The sequence below is a fragment of the Lissotriton vulgaris genome, chromosome 2_1 (genome assembly GCF_964263255.1).
Source record: "Lissotriton vulgaris chromosome 2_1, aLisVul1.2, whole genome shotgun sequence".
NCBI classification, from domain to species: domain Eukaryota; kingdom Metazoa; phylum Chordata; class Amphibia; order Caudata; family Salamandridae; genus Lissotriton; species Lissotriton vulgaris.
The window spans coordinates 1,802,962,195-1,802,981,103 of record NC_141687.1 but is presented as its reverse complement, the minus strand read 5'-3'; the positions used below and the strand labels follow the sequence as shown (position 1 = coordinate 1,802,981,103).

At 46.5% G+C, this 18,909-nt stretch overlaps 1 protein-coding gene across 11 annotated transcripts in view; it reads left to right on the top strand.

The window, feature by feature from the left end:
- The window catches only part of NAP1L4 (nucleosome assembly protein 1 like 4), a 1,422,554-nt gene that overhangs the window by 443,538 nt on the left and 960,107 nt on the right, over window positions 1–18,909 (top strand). The window lies entirely within an intron of this gene.

Below are 18,909 nucleotides of genomic sequence, written 5' to 3'. Positions count from 1 at the left end.
TCCACTGCTGTCCCTCACTCTCCGGCCCAGTGTCAGGCAGGGGGGCAGGATTTCACCTCCCTCCCACCATGGGCCGTCATGGCAACAGGTTGCTGCATGTTGTGGAAAAGTTGTGTGGCCTGCTGTGCAGCCCTTCTTGTGCTGCCCCCACAGAGGGCCCCTCCACGTCCACACCTGGTTCCGCCGGAGCCCTGCCCTGATGGGGACTCCCCAGTCCCTCGATGCTAGTGGGCCGGTTTCTCTGTCTGGCGCTGCACCTCTTGTCGCTGCTGTCGCACCCTGTTTGCCAGATCCGCTCTCTGAGGGCGCGCACCAGGCCCGCCCGCAGGGCCCGTCAGCCACTCCTTCGAGGTAGGCCTCCAGTACTGGCCACTAGATGATCGGGGTGGTGTCTATCAGCCCACTGCGCTGCCCCGTCTGTCTGCACTCACCAGGTCCTGTTCACCCTTCCACCTTGCGTGGCTGGTTCTGCTCAGTGTACACCAGGCCCAGGACACGAATCGGGCCCACCCGGAAGGCCCACTGCACCCTCCGATATAGGCGCTCGTAGATGTAGGCCTCCGGCTCTCCGAGACGGTGGTGGGGGGCCCTCAGCTATTGCTCGCCGGGCCCCTCTCAGTCCCCCAGACCACCACTGCCGCAGCTAATGCACTATATCAGTGTCACACCTCGTCCAGCAGCCCCAACGCTGGCGTCCCTCCGCCGGGAGTCTAGGTGCTGAAGTTCGGAGTTTGCAGCAGACCGACCGACCGATCGAGTGAGCTGAGCAGTTGCGCGAGCCAAGCAGCAGAGGCGGACTAGCAGAGCGGCGGAGCTTCGTAAGGGCAACCGCTGAGAAAACCACAGAGCAACTGCCTGGCTCCGAGTCCTGCCAGCCGCCCCCGCAGCCGTCCCTCGCCGCCACCTGCGGTACACTGCTGTGTGAGGAGCGGTGCGAGGAGCCTGGGGGCTGAGAAGAGCTGAGAAGTGCGGGCTGCGAGAGGAGCGGATCTGGGGGCTCGGCGGCGACTTGCGGGCGGTGGGGCCAGCGGTTTGCAGCGGAATAGCAGCTGTGTCCAAGCCTGCTCCCCCAGGGTAGGTGTTGCGTGCAAAGCTCTAATCTGCTCATAGCGACCCCCGAACCACCGAGTGAACTGCATTGGGACTTTGGTGGGGGGGCTGCCGGCGCTAGCAGTGCAAGGCTGCTGGCGGGAAGAACTTTGAGGCAGTGAGGGTAGAGGCAAACGGCGAAGTGCGAAGCTCTACTCTGCTAATAGCGACACCCGAACCACCGAGTGAATTGCATTGGGACTTTGGTGGGGGGGGGGGGGGTGGCTGCTGGCGCTAGCAGTACAAGGCTGCTGGCGGGAAGAAGCTTGAGGTGGTGAGGGTAGAGGCAAAAGGCGAAGTGAGAGTTGAAGACCTAGGGACTAAGAGTGTCTCCAACCCTCTCTCTCTCTGATTGTTTTTTGACCTAGCCAAGCCCTCATTCCACATATTGCCAAGTCAGCCCACATCGTTGTTATACATTGTCAAAAACCATCTGCCAGGAAAAAGGTATAACGCCACACAGCGAACCCGGAGGGGAAACTTGGAGGGGGAAAATAACCACTGCACAGTGAGTGTCGCATTAACAGGGAAAAAAATTCAAAGCGACAGCTGCAACAATTATCCTTTATTAACGACTAACCCCTCAGCAAACCCCCAGCCAGAGCTAGAACCCATCTAAACTACGGCCCCCAGCCGGTCACGGAGCCACAGAGTTCTTTGTCTATACGTTCGAAGATACAAGAGCAGGTCCCAGGCCAAGTTCAGGGCCGTGCAAATGAGATCGGGGACAGTTCGCCAAGTGGCGATAGGCAAAAAAACAGGCAAAAAAACAAACTTAAAACATCCAAAGAGGGGGACTCTCTTCTCAAGCAAACACCAAAGGTAATAGGCTCAAGGGAGAGGTTGGTCTCAGTACGGACCCCGACCACAACAACGCCAAGCCCGAAATACAAATCAGGGATCCGTAAATTCTTCTTTTTAAAGGACCCAATGGCGGTAATATACGCTCCATCTGTCGAAGCCTCCCAGTTGCCAAGCCCAATTCTTCCTGATAAACCACGAGTTATCCCCCTACAGACACCCGCAAACCTTAACGCATTACAAAGGGAATCACCTTTGCAAATAAATACGGCTTGCTCAGGTGCCAGAACCACAACAGCTCCGGTGTATCAGACAACGCTGACAACACCCACCACAACACACATAAAAAACCTGAAGTGACTTCTAAAACTCTTAACTTAAATGCAACTGAGCCAGTCAATAACCTTGCATTGATTGGGGAGACCGAGACTCCTACGGAGGAAATGAGAGAATGGAAAAACCGTAACAGCAGCTTTGTAGCTTCAAAAGTAGCCTCAGAGGGACAAACATTTGCCACGGGTCCAAAGGATGGAAAACCTTTAGTAGGCCTCAAGGAAAAAGGTTGATCAAACATAAAATGTACAAAGGTCGAAAAATTAAACTTAATAAAATCTGCAGCAAATGCAGCCCCAAAGGAAGAGGTTCGCACCAAATCATTTTCTAATTTAAATGACTCAAACTTGGTGGAAATCTTTGAAATATTGGAATCCAACTGTCAGGAAAATGAACGCCATCAAGTAAAAGAACATACAGAGCAGATCCAAAATGGTTTAATCTACACCTTTAAGCCTAAAAGGCAAACAAGATCTCAAGCATTCAGTACTAGAGGAGGTCCGTCATAGCCCTATAAGAGTCAAGCAATTAAACCTTTCACCGCCAATAACCATTTTATCCGTTAACACGACAGATCTTGGGCCAGTAGCCTCGCCGCAGCATAATGAAGTTTATTCCAACACTCAATGGGCTCAAACCCTGATTCACACTTTAGAAGCAATAAGGGCTTCGAACTTCCAGTCAGACAAAATGGATGTTCAAATAGACCTCGTAAATCTCATTGCCGGCCTTATCTCAGATATAAACACCAAAATAGATTTAATAACATCCCTATTAACACATAGGGGAAATGTGAATCAGCCAAGAGACAACAACAAACAATCATCCATCTGCTGCTGCGGCCCTATTTTAGAGAAACTGGTAACCCTCCCTGAAATCTTAAAGGATATCTTGCAACAGCAAGCAGTTTAAAACCTTCCAAAAGACTGCCGAATTAGAGGGGAAAAAAAATTCTCCAAAACAATAATAGAAGAAATCAGCGATGTCAACGACGAATCTGAGAAAGTGGAGCCCTACGTTCAACCAGACACAACAGACCCCCAATTAGATGCCCTACAGAGCCCCTTGAAGCCAGCGGTGGTTGCCAAACCTACACAACGGGAAAGAAAGCGTGCAAGGAAGGCGCGGCTCAAATATAATAAACAGCCAACCCCAGCCTTGGAGAAAATCTTCCTGGAATTCACAAAAAAAACATCTATAGGGAGAAAGAATAACACCCCCCGTGTGGGGCAGCACAACCTGCTGTAGATCAATCTCAAGTTACTCAGTCCCCTAAATCAAAGCAACCGAGTATGACCCTGACCCCCATACTCCAAAAATCAGTCCAAGCTTTACACACGGACACAGGGCCCTCTCCAGAGGACAAAGCAGACCATAAATCCATTCAGGAAGCGCAGCAACAAGAAAGAAATGAAGCAACTAACAAAGGAGAGGGGCGAGAAAAAACATCTCTTACGCTAGGCAAAAGAGAACCTAGGTGCAACAGAGGTCCGAGTATACAATCACGGGATTTCCAACACGAAGAGAGGAAAAAAGGGCCAGAATCGGAAAAGCGGAAAGCTTCTCCAGTCAAGAAGTTTCAGGAACTAACCACCCCCAAGGCTCAAAACCTTATCAATCCAATTGTGGTCACAATAACTGAGAAAGGCCGACATTGCAAGTACTATCATTCAGACCTAGTGCCGGTGCAAACAGAGAAAAGTGCAATTAAAAATCTGGGAATGCCGGAACGGATATCAGAGGAGGTAATCACTGTCCCCACGGAGTGTTAACCACGATGCAAAAAGGATACCCCACTAAGAATAACTTCTGAAGCTGGAAGAAAGGAAACCCCATCCTTCCGCCACAACGAGCAAAACCAGTCAGAGGAGTTTGAATTGAAATTTCATTTGTTCCCGAATAGGCAACCAAAGCAAGACAAGACATCTTAAACAGAGGGAACTTGTTAATACTTTTTAAAGAAATCCCAGAATTAAAAGGAATTCGTTCTCGAGACCTAATAGCCGTAGAATTCAAACAAACACCAAGGACGGGAGCCGAAGAGACACTGACAACCTGGTCCTCAAAGGACCTGGTGGATAAAATATCCTCAATGAGCGGAAGGTTCGGAGCCTGGGGAATTGTGCTGAAGGTTCACAATCGCCCAAGGTACCCGCATCCCCTCCTTAAAAACCTAAAAGAGGGGGACACTCTGGGGAAAAGCCATATCACATGCGTACGCGGTGCACATTCCAACTCTCCCGCAATACCCTCCAATGAGTACAGGCATAACATAAGGGAAAGCCCCGGAAACATGGAGGGCAGATTACAGGAAACAAGGGACTGGTCTTGGGTGTCTAAAACACTAAATAATAAGCATACCTAATGAAGATAAGAAAAGTATAACAGAAGAAAGGAGGACGGCCCCCAACATGGAAGAACCACGTCCAGCTAACATCACGTTCTGCTCATGGAATGTCCACGGATTTAAAGACATGGGGCAAGACCTTGAAACTTTATCGTTCTTCATCCAACAAAACATAATCCTGCTCCAGGAAACCTGGAATTTGGTTCCAACTTCAATCCCAGGATTCATAGAACATCACTCCCTGGCTGAAAGATTTTCTAGTTTCGGGCACCCAAGAGGGGGCCTATCAACATACGTTACACAAAAGTTGGACTGGTCAACAGAATAACTAGACACGTGGACTAACTGGGTCCAAGTGACCAAATTAGGTGGTAAATATTCGTCCCACGAATCAAAGTGACAACTTTTATTAATCAACGTTTATATTCATCCTGAAAGAAAAAAGCAGAAAGGAAAATATATAATCCTAACTAAACTAATAAAATCAATGCAGAGAAGTCATCATCTCTGTCAAATAGTCATCTCAGGCGACTTCAATTGCAATCTCATAGCCAGTACTCTGTTTGAAAGTAAAAGACCAGCTAATCAGGGAGCGAGAACATTAGTTGACGAACTAGAATCTCTCGACCTGACTATCCTGAACGGCAATAGTCCGGGAGATATTCCAGCGGCTGCTACATATTTGAGCGGAAAAGTCTTCTCAACGATAGACTTTACCTTCATTAGCAACAATTTGCTCCCACAATTCGACACTTTTAAAATCATCCCACGAGTTGAAAGCGACCATCTTCCTCTCATCCTAAGAATGAACATCAAAGTAAAGTCTGCACAAAAAACTAAGTCCATTATGCAACCCCCTGAAAAATTCAACCTTCGAAAATTAAAATGGCGGGGAGTGGCGCCCCAATCCATACAGGAGACAGCCAGGGATTTCTTGGGCAAACACGGCCCTCAAGCAGAAAACGATTGTGTTAAAACCTGGGAACTACTGGCCCAGTTATTAGTCCAAAAATTCCCAGCCACATTGGGGTGCACTTCAAGAATGGTGACCAAAAGTGAACTCTGGTTTAACCAAGAGCTAAGAGAACAAAAAAGAGGGATTGCAAGAGAGGTGCAATTTCAATCTCAAGCAGCAAAAATGGGTCGTAAAACAGAAAAACGGAAGCTGCGCGAATTGAGAAGCAACTACCTGGGGAGCACGAAAATAGCGCACAAGGGGGGCCATCTGGATACAATTATTGACCACAAGCAAAAAGCCCAACAGCAGTGACTTTTGGGGCATAATAAACAAATTGTCAACTGGCCCAATATTACAGCAAGAAGTGGGAATTGGAGAAGGTATGTGGGTTTACCACGTGCAATCCCTGTACAGCAATACAGTCAGGGGCCTCGCAGGAAGGCCCTGTGGGCGGCATCTCGACCAGGAAGAAATACAATCATCACCCGCCCCGGAATACGCGAAAGGCAGATTAATACGATCAGAGTCATTTAGCAACGAGCTGTACAACCTGACTAACGAGAAGGAACAAAGAGGTTTTATATTAAAACTTAAGACCGAGGGAGCGGCAGGTCCTAATGGTATCTTTAAGAACGACCCAGACTTTTGGTCCTCCCATCTCACTTCCCTTTTCAACGAGATCTACACTCAGACCAACGTCCCGGCTTCCTGGAAGGGGAATATTATCCACACCATATTTAAAAAGGGAGACAACCATAAGCCGGGAAACTACAGACTGATCTCATTGATTGACGTAGAGGCTAAGCTTTACGCTTCTTGCCTGCTTTCCCAGCTTTAAGACTGGATGGAGGAGAAGAACATAATCCCCAAGTTCCAGACGGGTTTTAAGCAAGGGATGGGCACCTCAACCAACATAGCCATTCTAGCACTCTTAATCGAAAAAGCGCAAAAAAAGAAATCTCCGCTATTTGCATGTTTTGTGGATTTCAAATCCGCCTTTGACAGAGTAAGCAGGAGTCATCTCTGGAAGAAACTCAACGCTTGGGGTTTGCCAAGTGCAATGCTCAACGCTATAATTTCCCTGTACACGGATACCTGGGCAAAAGTAAAGCTGGGCGACGGGTTCAGCACAACCTCAAGCATCCATACGCAACAAGGCTTGAAACAAGGCTGCGTTCTAGCTCCCATCCTATTTAATCTGTTCCTATCAGGCATTGCATCATATATCGAAAAACCCGATTCTCACCCGCCGAACATGGCCAATGAGTCAGTTGCCATCTTACAATATGCAGATGATATTGTTTTGGTGAGCCAAACTCCTATTGGCTTACAGAGATCAATAAACAATCTAGCAGCTTACTTGGATCAAGAACAATTGGAGCTAAACAAAATTGTTCGCTTAGTGGATCCCAAAAAAACAAGTTTAAATGGTCGGCCAAAGGGGCAATCGTGGAAGAGCAGCACTCATATAAATATCTTGGCGTAACAATTTGGCAGGACGCATCTCTTAAGGAACACAAATTGGCATTAAAAGCAAAAGCTCAATCATTAATTTACGCATACAGATTACTACGTAAAAAAGTGGACAGCCCGAATTACATTCATTTGTTAAAAGTTATGGCCGCACAAATCCAGCCCAGCCTGTCCTATGGTTTGGTCCACTGGTGCGGCAAGGAAGCGAACTTACTGAACGAGCTCCAGACAAGGATTTACAAGGACGTTTTTGACCTGCCGAATTCTGCTTCCCCTTCTCAGGTCCGACTGGAATTCGGCCTTCAGCACCAGAAATTCCGGGGAATGAGCGGCTTTGTTAAACTTTGTCATAAATTCCGCTTCTCTAACCCAGATACCTTGAACAGATTATGCTGGGACGAAATCAAGCACCAGATGAATTGCGGAACACCGAACTCCTGGGGAAGCTTCCTGAGAATGTCTGGCCGAGCTGGAACTACAAAGAGTATGGGAAAACGGGGAGGATAGAGTAAGCTTTGGCAAAGCTGCAAACACCGCAGCTAAAAAGAAATCCTTGCTGGCTGACAAAAAAGCAATTACCAAGCGCAGGCACGGGTGGACAGTCATTAACTCCCACAGATCTCGAAGGCCACAAGCATTTCTATCTGCCCACTTTAGCTCGCAGCTAAAAAAGAGCTTTATATACTTTCGATTGGGTGTGCATGACTCAAAAGACCTGTATCCATCGTGGAAAAGGTCCTTTCAATCTGTGAATTGTCGATTGTGGTTTTAAACAAGAATCCTTAACCCACTTATTATGTGCCTATCCAGCAGTCCTGGACCAGAGGAGACAGCATTTAAAATTCATCTTCAATGATCTGAACATTCGTCCAAGCAGGCAAGCGGTGATATGCTGGCTGGAGGGTACGTCCATCATCCTGGCCTGCCAGGAGGTCAAATATATGACAATGGTTAGTAGACTTTTACGGCAAGCCGATGGAGAGCAAACAAAGTAAGCTGGATTTACGCAATCATGCAACAGTTGATTCTTCATATTAATAAGCAGACACAATGCTAACCCGTAATATGACCCTGCCCAGCTGTAGGTCTTAAAAAAACAGAATATTACAGTTGAACATTGGGGCTTCATTAAAATTATCGTCTTCTTGGGGAGGAGCTATGTCAGCGGACAAGATGGATGCTTAGGCGCCCGGCTCCGCCGACCTCCGTAACCCGCCACGATATCCTGTACATAATCCTGACTTTACGCCTAGTCTCTGTGTGCATGAACTGTTCCCCACTCCGATGGTGAAATCTGGAAACTTTTATCGGCTTGTTTGACGAAGTTCCATCGAGTTGAAGTTTGCGGCCTACTCCAGCGGTGAAGCTGGGGCCTGGAGTACTTTCACAGCCGGGCTGTAGTGCAACAACATCGGCCAGGAGAATCAGGCTGGGTCCGGTCAACCGGAGTGGGTGCTTTGTTTAAGCCCGAATTTGGCGGCGATCGTTTTATTGCTCAGCATCGATGGAGGAGTGATTCTGCTTGCTGCTGGCTGCGGGTGGGGGCCCCCGTCCCGCGCACCCGGTATTGCGCCCGCCGGGGTTCGGTGGTTCGGGGTCTCTGGCCTGCAGCCTTAACTGGGTAAACCGTGGCTGCGAACAAAGACTGGTCACCCTCCGCATTTGCACGTTTGTGATCTGTTTGTCCCCCCCCGAGGATGCCAGATTCACCCGGGGAGGTGATTGTGATTGATATCGGGCATGAGAATATGGATCAAACGGTGCATGAGCCGTCGCTGAGGTCAATACTGGCAGAACTTTGGGCATTTCGCTCACATGTGGATACTTTGTTGAGCAAATTGGACACGCGCCTATCTCAGATGCTCCTGGTGGAACCGAACCCAGCCCTACTGTTGGAACAGGAATCTGCAGCCATTCAAACCGCGGCCGTTTTGACTCCGTGCAAGAACCCCGTGAGGAAACAAGTATTGGAACCATCGGATGGTGCCCTGGGAGACGGTGTTCCCGAGGATGTCATGGTATTGCTGAACCTTCCACCACTACCCGGAGACTTTTGTTTGTGACTTTCCGTTCATTTTGTGGTCATCTTCTCCTTTCTTGGTGTCGCTACGACTCCTGTGCAGGGTACATTGGGGCTGTTCATCTAGGAGGGAGAGTTCTTCTGCGTCTGCAGTTCCTGTGGACTCACTGCCTGCGAGTAGCCATGGACTGATTTCTGATGACTCTCTTCACCTTTATTGCTTCTTTGTGTGCCTTTGGGTCTCGCTGGGGGGGTTCGTGTTCTTGTTCGGAAGGGCCAAGGTTAAGATCGACTAGGTCGGGAAGGGTTGGAGTGGCTTTCACAAGTGTTGGACCTGCAACTGTTTGCTCTAAGAGGCCGGGCGGTGTCTCACGGTACCCTCTAATTTCTTCTATAGTGTTGGCATAAGTTTGTCTTTTAGTGATAGGGGGTGGCTGTTTCGGGCGGGGGGACTAAAGGGGCTGGGAGCCCACATGGATATGCCCTCCTCTGTTCTTTTTCCTACCTTTGGGGCTTTAGTTATTAGGGGCGACAGGCACGCTGCCAGTGGGGTTAGGCTGTAGCCATTTGCAGGGGTGCAGGGTGGGGGTCTGGACGGGTTTTTTTTTTATTTTGCCTTTTTTATTTTCTATGGCCTTTCTTTTCCTTCTCTCTCTTTCTTAAAGGATCAGTATAGCTAAGAATCATTCAGATTTTTATTGTGTGCTTGTATTTAGGGCTTATGTTTTTATGATATCCAGATTTCTGGGTGGGCAGGCCCTGCGAACTGGCGCAACATGGAATGTGTATTGTGTGTTCTTTTGTTCCGATCTATATGCTCTGGCGCCAATTCTCCATCATAGTGGTTATTACATGTATATCCTGTCTCTTACCCTGTCCCCCGCATTCTTCTGTTTGATTGTATGGCACCTGATCCTCTCTTATATAATAAAAAATGAAACCACTGTCTCATCCTGGAATCCAGTTGTGCATTCTAATACAAGTTTTATCCTGAATCGCTGCCGGACCTCTGGGTTGTCGGCTGGTGAGCTGTGTCATACTGTGATATCGGCGATCTCAATTTGTCTAGCGACCAACCCCCCAGGTAATAAAGGTTTTCCAGAAAAAAATAAAAAAAATATTGTCTTCTTTAAAGGGACCATACACTTTTAATTATGTTGTTCTAAGTTTTAAATTGTAGCCCCTACCGGTGTTGTATCACGTTGCCTAATGGACTTATTTGGTGTAGTCCTTCCCCATCTTCTGAATAGAAGCGCACAAGACGGGCTGTCAAAGAGCAATAAGGGTTTAAAGCAGGAGAATGCTGCTGAAAGTAGAACACCTATACACGAGTTTTAACGAAAAGTATTTTGTATTTGAGCACCATAATTATGGTATTGTGTAAAAATCAGGTAAATTTTTAATTAGGACTGTAATTATATCTTTTCCAAATTATTTTTATCTACTCCGGGTGGGAATTGTAATGATTTTAACTAATCAAACAATAAAGAATGAACTGAACTGAGTCTAGGCGCCCTCAATTAATTCTTCCACTCTCTCCCAGCCTGCCTGTCTCCCTCAGCACTACCTTCACTTGCAGTCGTGCATATTGGGGTGCAACAGCTCTGCGATGCCAGGCTCCGCTGCCCCTTTTACAGTCCTCTGGGGCCCCTGATTACAGCTTCGGCAGCAACTCTAACCTCTGCAGTGCGGAGCCCCCATTTTCGGACTCCACCTCCCGCCGTTGCTAAGCTGCCCTAAAACACCGGCTGGACCAAGATTCCAAGGCTACCGCTTCAAAACTGCCCCCTACCATGTCTCTGTTGTCTAGTGGCAGAAGGGTTTGGTCAAGATCTCTCTTCCGCCACGTTTTCACTGTTGTCCGCATCCTTCTCAAGGCCTGGTGAGGCCTGGTCCGGGGTCTTCCCTCGCCGCGCTCCCGAGCGATGGGTAGCGGGAACGCTCCCCCGCAGGCATCCGAGCTGCTCCTCACTGGTCTCCGCTGTTCACTCGCCGCTGTGGATGCTGAGGGCTGTAGTTGATCAAGCCGGATGGCCTACCCCGCTCACACCAGCCACACTGTCGCCGTCAATCTTGGTGTCGCTCTGGTGGCAGCTCTAGACGCTGTCCGACCTGGGCTCCATTTTCCCCCGGTGCTGCCCGCCCTCGGAGGGTCAACTGGCACGTCTAGCGAGATCGAACCTTCTCTTCTTGCGCCCTCAGGAGTGCCGCCTCTCTTTTTCCCGATGTTCTTGGCGTCCAGATGGGGGATTTCTGTTGAGATACGGGTGGATGAAAGAGCCAGGAGCGAGGAGCCTCCTGGACAAGCGACCGTTTAGACCGTCATTTTGGCCACGTCCCCTGGACCCCATATTTAAAGCCAAGTACTGCACACATGCTGCGTGGCCACACTTGTTCACTGTAGAATTTCTAGCGAATTATTGTTAGAAATGGGATTTCTGGTTGGCTAGGGCATGTGTCTTAGCGTGGCAGAAACCACCACTTTAGTCAGGGCAAGGGCGTTAAAGATCAAAATCTGAAAGAAATATGTTACTTATAGATTCCTTACCTTAGAATTAACCCCAGGTGTCAGGATGGATTCGGAAAGTTTTTCGTCAGCAGTACCTCTGCGTGTCGAAAGGTGGCGTCGGTTGGCTCTGCATCAGTTATTGGCACCGGGATGACGTCGCAGGAGCTAACGCCGCCCTCGCACTCTGACGTCAGTTCTATCTTATTCCGCGCCAGCCAGCGCAGATCCGGAGACAGCGGTACCTACAGTCATTTTTTGACTAAACTTTTTGAGCGACTTTTGTCGAAGTCTTTGAGTCTACGACCCCTGGTGCACGTAGGAATGCTCCTAAGGATATACAGGAGCTGTCCCGAAAGCTTCTTGAAGGCCGGCAGTTGGCTCTGTGCCATTCGAGGTCCCGGTCGCGAGGGAGGTCGAGGGACAGGTCGTGGAGCCACCATCACTCTTCCAAGTCTTTGCACTCTGGGTCCGATAAGTCAAAGCACAAGAAGAAGTCGAAGAAGCATAGTCGCTCTTCGACTTCTCCCCGTCAGTCGGCAGACGTGACGAGGGATGCCTGCGTTGCCCCTCCTGCGGCTCCGCGTGTGAAGTTAGATAGTGGACTCCGGGCTTACCTCCCTTCTTGGGACCCGGGGCGACTCCTGCCCAGCTTCGTAAATTGTTCGAGGAGCTGCACACCATCTTTGGGCAGCCTGAACCCGCTGGCGTGCCTTCGGGCCCAGCGGACTCTGTAGGGGAACCTAGGCCTTCTCCGCCATTGGCTCCGGCGCCTCAGGCCCTCCTTGGATCCAGGCCTGGATCCGGATTAGTGCTGGTTGACCTTATAACACCTCCACCAGCGCCGCTTCCTTCAGCACTGCTGCCGCAACAGACGCCGGTCGTGCCCCCGGCCGGCGTTGACTCCTGCCTCCATGGAAATGTGGACCTGGAACTGGACTGGCATTGCCTGACATCAGATCCGGCACCAAGCAGGGTTTTTGTTCCTTTGTTCACTCCTGGGGTCCCTATTCGGCCAGGGCACCCAGATGATGAGGAGGAGGACTGGCGGGGTCATGTGACCCTCTCACTGATCAGCTAGATTCTGAGCAGGACTGGAGAGAGGAACTGGGGGATGCCAGTGGTCTATACACGTCTCCTGACCTTGGCATGTTGTCTCCTCCTACCGTGGCAACAGAGGATGGAGCATCATACGCAGTGGTGTCTTGTAGGGTGGCCGAGGCTCTCAACCTCGAGCTTCCTACGGTGGCGGTCAGGACTAACCTCCTGACAGAGGTGCTTGTGCCGACTGCGAGCTCTTCGGAGCCTCTGTTGCTGTTTAATGAGGCTATTACCGACGCTCTGTTGGGCACCAGGTCCAGGCCCAACACGGGGGCTCGGGGCTCCCGTGGATAGAATAATTGCCTGACACCACCGCCTGGCCCGGGGAGAGGAAAGTGGGGTCGCCCAACACCCCACTCTGGAGAGTTTGGTGGTCCAAACCTCCACTTCAAGAGCGCCTTCCCTACTGCTTCACCGTGAAGGAATCCAAGAAGCTAGATCATCTTGGGAAGAAGTTTTTCTCTTCCTCCAGCTTGGGACTGTGGTCGGTAAACACTGCGTGTCTATTGGGCCGTTATTCCCACTCTGTGTGAGATATGGTGGCGCAGGTGCTGCCTCAGTGTCCGGAGGATGCTCGGACAGTGCTCTCCCAGGCTGTTGCCGCCGATGCAGTGAAGTTTACCATCCGGTGTGGACTGGATAACGCGGACTTCGGCGTCAGTAGCCCTTCGTCGCTATGCCTGGATGAAATCAACTGGCTTTTCCGGGGATGTCCAGAATATCCTCATGGACGTGCCTTTTGATGGCCGTCGCCTTTTTGGCGACAAAGCGGACAACGCTCTAGAGCGTTTCAAGGTCTTTCCAATTCAAGGATAATAATTTAGCCAAAATGATAGTCTCCTTTAAGACTCTGTTAAATCTCTCAACCATAACATAGGCCTCGGGATGGTAAAGAGAACAAGTTTTGTGTGTAATACCTCTCGAAGCTAGAACATTTTCCATCTTCTTGAAGTGAGTTAAAGTCCATTGTCAGTCAAAATGGACTCATGTATGCCTTCTTTTGCAAACAAATCGTTCAAGCATTAGATCACATGTGTAGAGTCTTATTATTGATTTTAAAAAAACGTCAGGCCACCATGAGCACATGTCAAATTTGTGAACCATTGCTATGTAAAGGACGAAGGATATCTAAAGCGTTGTCTTGCCAAGGCCCACACGGCCATTTCCTTACGATCATGGGTTGAACCATTGGACACTTAGATTTGTCACTCAAAGTACATGGCACACAATCTTGTAAAACACGCTCGATCAGTTTGTCCATGCCAGGCCACCAATAAGACATTCTTAACCATTCTTTGCTTTTGGTAAAAACCAGCATGAGCAGAATGAACCAAATCAACTAACTCTTTTCTAAGACTACTGGGTGGAATCTACCTTGTGCCACGAAACAATAATTCATTCTCTACAGACAATTAATTTTGTATATTCCAAAATTGTCTAGTGAGATCACATCCCACCTTATTGTTAATCCAACCTTTTTGCATAAGAGCCATAACTTCAGCCAAAATAGGGTCCTTAACAAGCTCTTCACTCCACCTCCTCTCGGAAATCACCTCATGGTCCACCATGCATACCCATTCATCACATTTGTCTGAAACCTCATCTTCAAAAGACTCTTTGGGAATAAGCTGTGACAACACATCAGCAACACCATTGTCCATACCCGGAATATACTTAAGTGAAAAATTGTACTCTTGACGACCAATGATCCACTTAGTAATTCTACTTGAAATTAAATCCAGACCTTTTTTTATTAATTATCTCAACTAAAGGCTTGTGATCAGTGTGAACCTCATTCAATTCCCCAAAGAAATTTCTTCAACATTTTAATGACCCAAAAAACAGCTAAAGATTCCCTTTCCACTACTGAATAACGTGTTTCCGGATCTCTCAAACTACGGGATATAAACATCACCCGTTGCATTTTGCATTCCAGTAGAACTATGCTGTTGTAAAACAGCCCCCAATCCCTTCTCACTAGAATCTGTGATGAGAATGGGCTTAATTTTAGGGTTAAAGCTTCTAAGAGAAGGTGCATCATTCAATTTCTTCTTAATATTAACGAACTGTTTCTCACAAAGATCTGACCACACAAAATCAACACCCTTACGTAACAGACATCTCATGTGTATAGTGGAATTCGCAAAATACTTCACAAATTTAGCATAATATTCAATCATGCCCAAACATTTAATCAGTTCACACTTATTGCTGGGAGAACTCATATTTTTAATGGTATTAATTAATTCAATTTTGGGTCTCACTCCATCACCACTTATATTATGACCTAGATAGTTTATGGAATGTGATCTGAACTTACACTTATTCATCTTAACCGTAAGATTGTTTTCACACAATTTTTTAAGAACCATCCTTAATCAAGAATCATGCTCATTTACATCATCTCCAAATATAAGAATATCATCCTGATAAATACACACTCCGCTCAGACTTTTAAGTACATTCTCCATGACCCGCTGGAAAACAGATGAAGCAAAAACTAAACCTTTGCCCCGCCGAGTAGAACCAACTGCTCGTTAATATTTGGTAAGGGATACCGATCCACTATTACACACTTATTGAGCTGCCTCAAATCAATGCAGAGGTGCAAATCACCATTCGGCTTTCTGGCAACCACTACTGGAGCCAACCATCGGATCCCTTCTACTTCTTCAATGGTACCCACCTTCTTCAGTTTGGAGATCTCTTTTTGCATATCATCTCTCACTGAAATGGGAACACTCCTCACTTTGCAGCACACTGGTATAGCATCATCTCTTAATTTAATCTTGTGTTGATACCCTCTCAAACATCCCAACTCTTGACTGAAGACACTGGGAAATTCATTTTCTATATTCTGTATCAATTCATCAACACCATATCCCACCACATAATTTACTTTGTCTTTGACTTGAATGGGAGGATCAATATTAGGATCAAGAAACACACCTAATTCACCCTGGTGAATCACCTGATGATACTATCCCCTTCTTGGATACAATAATTTTTCCTGACACTAGCCTGTTCTTATATTCAATGAGACCAATAAAATAGCCTTGGAGTTTGAGAGGCTCACCTCCATATGCTAAAGGTATAGTTTTAGGAGGGAGACCTTATCTTTCAGCATTTTGAGATAAAATTCATTAGAAACAATAATGATTTTTGCGCCAGAATTGAACAGGACTCTAGTGCTTTCTCCTTCAACAGTAATACAATCGAAAGGACAAGACTTTTTTCTAATTGCACTTTGAACCTGTACTACAATTTGCCCACACTCAGTCATCTGGACTTATTTCAGCATTATTTTCCTCATAAACTTAAACCTTCTTAACTCTGATAGGAACATTGCTTTTGCACATTGAAGAAGCATGGCCTTTCTTTTTGCACTTGGTACAAGTTTGATTCCAAGCCGGACAACTTTTTTCATTTGTGAGGTGACCTGCTTTCCCACATCTGTAACACTTTCATTCCACCCATTTTTCTCCCTCCCATTACCTCTTTATCAGGTGAAGGGTTATATTTACTTTTCACCACCCTATTATGACTCATCTTTAATTGCTTTAACTTTAGAGTCCTTTTTTATCACTGCAACACATTTCATTGAGTGTTCAATTCTTTTTGCTACAGTGAGAACTTCATCTAAGGTAGGCTCGTCAAGTAACCAAAGTTCTTCCCTAACCTTTTCTATATTACACCCAAACATAAACTGATCACGGATGCGTTCATCAGTCAAATTCTCAAATCTGCATGAAGAAGCAAGTTTTCTTTAATGTGTCACATAAGTCTCTATAGTTTCTTCCTCTTCTTGCATTCTTTTGGCGAATTGATACCTTTCCAGGATGCTGCTCACCTTCGGTAAATAATGTTTATCTAGTTTTTTTTATACAGATTTCATAATCATGAAGATTACTGGATTCAGTAGGAGAAAGATATGAAAAATGATCAAATACATCCTGGCCTTCTGAGCCTAAGCAATGTAGAAGTAAAGAAGATTTTCTTTCAGTACTGAGTGAGGAGCCACAAACTCTAGCTTACCTCTCGAATACCACCTTCCATTTTTCCCACTGGATAGAAGAAACAGCAGGACTGGAAAGAAAGAAAGGAGCTGCAGTAACGTTTTGTATTTTGATAAAAACAATACTACTTTTAATGTATTCTACTAATATGATCATATACCTAAGAATAATGGCTACAAATAATTAAATATGCTCAAAAAATACCTGGAATTTCAATAATATCAATAAACAATTTAAAGAATTTAAATAGTGTGTATGTTTCTGCGAACACTCTAGGAATTATCGCCCCAAACATCTCTAGTGCGCACACTGCTGAGGTAACCACAATGCTGAGTATAATTTCCTGTAGTGCGAAGCGCAAATAGTGTGCGCATCACTGAGTTGATAAGCAATTGATAAGCAATGCAGAGCTTTTCCCTTCTAGTGTGCGTATCACCGAAATGACACACTGTGCTGAAAGTTACCTCTAGTGTTTGTAACACTGAAGTAACACAATATCATGAAACAATTTCCTTTAATGTGCGTATCACTGAAGTGACACGCAAACATGAAACAATTTCCTTTAGTTTGCATGTCAATGAAGGGACACGCTATCATGAAACTATTTCCTTTATTGTGCGTGTCACTGAAGTGACACGCAAGCCTCGTTCTCTAACCAGGCAACGCCGTTGTTTAATCCTTCAAAATGGCGGCCCCACGTACATTCACGTAATGTAGATGTCAACGCGGTGCGCAGACGCAGAACGTGGACTCAGTAGCGATGGAGAAGAACAAGCTACACCAATGAAAATGTCATAAAAGTTAGATCGCGCTGGGTGATTTTACAATGAGCTAGTTTATTTTTAAAACTCCTGCTCGCGCAGACAACTTGACCACAATAGGATGAATTTTGAAGTGTACATTTAATTTTTGCTTGCGCTGGGGGCTTGGCTTAAAATAATTACAGTCAATAACTGAAATAGGAGATGCAAATATATACTGCCACCTTCTAAAATTGGAGATGCACACAAATAACTTGATCCCGATGTACTTATTTCAAGGTCTGTGCGCTTAAACCTTCCCACGCACTGGCAACTTAAGTAGGATGTAATACACAGCCAATCTGACAATGGTGCAACTTCCTTTAAAGTCAGAAGAAGAAACACACAACAAGGCATGTTGTAGAGCAATCACCAGTCCAAAGACGAACACTGATCAGCCTGCATCGAAATCATAACACCTCAACGCATATTTATGGGGCGAGTATGTTGGAAAGCTCCCAATCCCCAGACTTTACAGGAAATCCAACTCCGAGTACAAGGAATTTCTTCTCCCTTTAATAAGTTTTTAAAATTTTCTCTCCAAATTCTTGTGTTGAGATCTTCTTACTTCATCCTGCCGACTACGCTAGTGAAGCATTCCTGAAGTAAGTCATAACACAGGATGGCTGTTTCTTGTAGATTTATTCATATAAGAAGCTCCCATCCAACATCAAGGAGGCAGGAGCATCAACTGACACTCTCACCCAGTTACATCATATTCAACTTAGAACACCGTGACATGTATAGAATTCCAATATGACATAAACACTGAGAATCTAAGCATGAGCGAAGAACTCCACACTATATCTCGGCCATCTCTGCCTTCCTTCGACTTCTAAATCAGACTTCTCTTTTCAAGTCCCCGGTTGTTAATCGTTTCTTGAAAGGCATAACTCATCTCTTTCCTTCTATTCCCTTCATTATGCCTCAGTGGGACTTGAATCTAGTCTTAACCTATTTAATGTGCGCTCCCTTTGAGCTGCTTCACAACTGTCCTTTGAGACTTCTGATGTTTAAAACTGCATTCCTGGTAGCCATCACATCTGCCAGAAGAGTGAGTGAGTGAGCTCCAGGCTCTTTCATCCAATCCTCCTTTCCTGTCAGTCCATCCGGACAAGGTGGTTCTCAGGACTCGTCTATCCTTCCTGCCCAAGGTTGTCTCTGCCTTTCAGCATTTGTTCAGGTTGCTCTTTTTGTTGATGGCTATCTTTATGGGCTCTGCATGCTTTAATGATAAAGCATCACTTATTTTACAACCCTTTTAAGAGTTTAAAGCCACAGTAAATTATATAAAACTGAAGAAGTTAGCCCTACCAACTTGATGGATTAGCTTTTCTGTAAAGCCATCTACACCCTTCTTCATGTCCTCTTGGCACTTTGCACTTTCGTAACCTGCATTGCAAGTAGATAGATTTGATGCTTTAGTAGGATGTCTAATCTGTGCAAGTTCAAGACGAGGTTATTA